At 32.0% G+C, this 4,449-nt stretch overlaps 1 pseudogene; it reads left to right on the top strand.

Moving 5' to 3' along the window:
* The first annotated feature begins 2,133 nt into the window (after positions 1–2,133).
* On the top strand, positions 2,134–4,449 carry LOC137838649 (uncharacterized; annotated as a pseudogene).

Genomic DNA, 4,449 nt, shown 5'->3' with positions numbered 1-4,449 from the left:
GAATAACAAATGTTTCTTGTTTCAATTTACAAGTAAATAATATTATGCATGCATGGAATGACTTAGTTTACAGATTCATAAGTAATATTTTACTTATTGATCAAGGAATTCTGTTTAGTCTATCAAATTTTTCCCATCTGAATGACACACTACTTCAGGTTTCTATAGGATAAGCTGAGGGATACATGTTCCCTTTATAACATTAAAATGCCTGCTCAGAATATTAGGTTTTCAAAATTATACATAATCACACTTGAAAATGACCATATGGATTCAGTTCAGGAGAATATTAGAAATCCATCCAGCATTCTATCCTCTACCTCTTTAATTTCAACATTCCACTTTTTCTCACTTGAAATAGTTTAGAAATGGGAAGAGAAAGTATCACAAAGTTGAGATTTTCTTGGTTTTAAAACATCCCAATTTAGATCTAATTTTTTATTGTTCTATATATTATGCAATGTTTGTTTGACATACACTCGCACATGCATGGCAATATTTTTCTCTACTTTCGTTTCTGTTCTGAACTCTGAACTTATTCTTTATTTTTCTGTGCACCACACCCTTATTTTATAAATAATATTTTAGATGTCTTCAATTTGAATTGATTATTTTTCTTTTTAGTTTTTATCAACTATATGTATGTAGCAAAAATATTTAATCTTTATAAATAAGTAAATGGGACACTCGTCAATCATGAAACTTTCTTGAAACAAATATCTGAAATATATTTAATTAAATAATGTCAGACCGAAGTTTGGATTATAAGAAAATTACGAGTGAATTGTTAATAAAATGCATGATAATTTATATTTCTTTACAAGCACGAAACTTAATAGCGTTAATTTAGTAAAAAGTAAAACTTCAAACAATTAGAACATGCATACTAGTTTCCCAATTGACAGTGAAGATGTTTTTTTATCAGTACAGTAAGGGAATTTGAAGAAACCATTGTTGCCTTGTCCAACCATTAACAAGCTTAAATATTGGAGTCATGCAAGAGGATGGGTCTTCAATACTGCCTGAAAATTGAAACATGAAATGCAAAGAATGTTAGTTCTCATAAATCTGTACATTAAAAAAAGTAAATCTTATTGTTATTCACTAAAAAAAATATTTGATATATTCAAAACTTTGTGAAGTAATGAGAATAATTGTAAGTTTTAATGACAAATATAAAAAATACATCGAAAATTATAAACAGATGGACCAAGCACAAAACCTAGCGTACAGTGGTCGTCTCAATCTTTTTTATATGTACTTTAGGTCAGTGTTGGAGTCCTCCATCACCAACAGGTTCAAAACAATTGAAGTAAAAGTGCCATTGTCAATTCTTCCATCATCAAACTCAATACCATAACACCAATTTTTTATTATTTTTCACAATTTCAGATGAGACAACTTTTTTCCTTGTCTTTTTTTAGTTTTAGAGAAATAAGTTTCAAATTGTGCATGATAATAAATGCCTAAGACATAAAAGAATTATTAAAATATATGGAGTACGTAGTCCAGTAAAAATAATCTCTTATAATTCTAAAATAATTTAAAAAAGAAATATGAAAATAGACTAAAGATGATTCCATTGAGTAAAAACAAATAGCAAGTCTTTTCAAGTGTCTAATTTTGCAGGGAGGAAATCTAAAGGATTAAGGCTAGTAATCCAAATATCAGCCACAGGGAGGCTTTCAGCTCCGCAACCAAAAACGTGAGTTTAACCTTAATCACTACATTCATCAATATATATATATATATCATTTTGTGATACACACAAACAAGTGCATGCTGCAGTTTTCTATATTTTTCATGTTTTTTTGGAGCCACTTGTGTCAATTCAACTACCTTGGTTAACACCATTAGGTGTTAACTTCACATATGCTTTGTTTGTACACACTAAATTGTGCTTTTCATCTGTAGCATTGCTTACCCTTAATTGCACCTGTGATGTGTGCTTTTCATAATTGAATGTCCACACATGTAATATTCCATGTTAATCTCTTTTAGATCAATCTTGATCATGTCTTAATTGAGATTATCGAGATTCGAATACTAATTAATAATTAATTGAGTTCAAATAGAAATAAAATATATTTTTTTTATCACTTTCATATCTTCTTCATACACTTTGTACAACTTCTTTATACACTTATTTCACTTCTATTCTTTTACGCATTCTAATGCTCTTGTTGACACATGTTTTTTTTTAAACTTTCATGCTAGGTTTGCTTTATTTTTATCAAACAATTCCATTTAGACATGGATAAGTCTTGGATTAACATGCCTCGAAATACATGTCAGTACATGGACGGATAGAATAAATTTTTGGAATTTGCATTTGCTAATAAGAGCGTTGAGGGTAAGATAATTTGCCCATGTCCAAAATGCAATCTTAAAAAATGGCAAACTCGAGAAGCAACACATGAGCACTTGATTCTTCATCCTTTTCCAAAAGGTTATACATTTTGGCTTCTACATGGCGAGACAAGTTTTGTACAAAATACGACTGAAACACCTCCAGTTTTCCAATCAAATGAGCATAAAGTTTCTGGTAATGATCCCATACGTGTCATGGTTAATGACGCATTCGAAAAAAATTTCTATGATGATAACGTGGAGGATGATGAGGATATGCGTCCTAGATCAAGCGAAATGATGCCTGATGAAATTGCTGAGTATCTGAAGTTTATGCATGATGGGCAACAAAGTTTGTATGAAGATGTGGCAAGTATTCTAAACTTTCTTTCTTGCTCAAATTGTACCACATCAAATGTCTATGTAGAATGTCTGACAAGGCAATGTCAATGATATTGGAGTTGTTAGCAGATGCCTTTGATTATGCTAAAATTCCATGTTCCTTCTATGAAGCTAAGAAAATCATCAATAAGCTTGGCCTTCATTACACCAAAATTGATGCTTGCCCAAATGATTGCATGTTGTACTATGGAGAAGACAAAGACAAAGAAGTTTGTAAGAAATGTAATGAATCTAGATGGAAAAGAAGAAAGAAGAACAAGACTATTGATGGTACTATGAAAAAGCAAAAGAAAGTTCCTGCTAAAGTTTTAAGATATTTTCCATTGAAGCCACGCTTACAACGAATGATTATGTCTTCTAAAATAGCTGAGCATATGCAATGGCATGCTTCAGGAAGTACAAATGACGACATACTAAGGCATCCGAGGGATTCGGAAGCATGGAAGAACTTTGATCTAATGAATCCTCAATTTGCTTCAGATGCTCGAAATGTCAGACTTGGTTTGGCTGCTGATGGATTCAATCCATTTGGTGATTTGAGTACAAGTCGTAGTACTTGGCCTATTGTACTCATACCGTACAATCTTCCTCCTTGGATGTGTATGAAGCAAAGTTCATTCATTCTTTCCATGATCATTCCCGGTAAAAGAGCACCAGGAAATGATATTGATGTATATTTAAGGCCATTAATTGAAGAATTAAAAGAGCTATGGAACATTGGACTTAAAAGTTTTGATTCATATAGCAATGAAGTGTTTAATATGCATGCAGCTATATTGTGGACCATTAGTGATTTTCCTGGTCTTGGAACCTTATCTGGGTGGAATACACATACTGGGTTGGCTTGCCCTAGGTGTAATTTTGACACTACTCCTAAGAAGATTCAGGGTAAATTTTGTTTCATGAATCATCGACGTTGGTTAAATGCAACACACAAATTTAGATTAGCCCGCATTCATTTTGATGGAAGTGTGGAAAATAGAAATTGTCCTTTGACAATATCAGGAACAGATGTCTTACGACAAGTTGAGAATGTCAATATCATATTTGAGAAAGAACCAGAAGTTGAGGAACTGGGGAAAAGACAACGCATAGATCACCAAGCTATTGATGGCCCTCTATAATGGCGAAAAAAAAGTATATTTTTTGAACTTCCTTATTGGGTAAACAATTTATTGCACCATAATCTAGATGTTATGCACATTGAAAAAAAATGTATTTGATAATGTGGTGTATACATTATTGAACCAAGGTAAAAAATCAAAAGATAACCTAAAGGCACAAAAGGACTTAAAAGATTGGGGTGTTAAACCTGATCTTTGGCCTGATGAAAATAATAAATATCTTCCTGCTATATATACATTGACAAAAGAAAATAAGCATACATTTCTGACAACACTAAAGAACATCATTGTTCCAGATGGCTACTCAAGTAACATTAGTAGATGTGTTGATGTCAAACAATGTAAGCTTAGAGGATTGAAAAGTCATGATTCACATGTTTTGATGGAACAACTTCTACCTTTAGCAATGAGAAAGACACTCCCTAAGGAAGTATGCTATGTTTTGATTGATTTGTGTTCATTTTTTAGAAACTTATGCAGTAAAGTTTTAAAAGTGGATGAACTTAACCAACTGCAAAATAGAGTTGTTCTCACATTATGTCACATGGAGATATTATTTCCTCCTGCATTTTAG

The sequence above is a fragment of the Phaseolus vulgaris genome, chromosome 4 (assembly GCF_051622355.1).
Source record: "Phaseolus vulgaris cultivar YP4 chromosome 4, ASM5162235v1, whole genome shotgun sequence".
Classification (NCBI taxonomy): Eukaryota; Viridiplantae; Streptophyta; class Magnoliopsida; order Fabales; family Fabaceae; genus Phaseolus; species Phaseolus vulgaris.
This window is presented reverse-complemented; position numbering and strand designations above follow the sequence as displayed.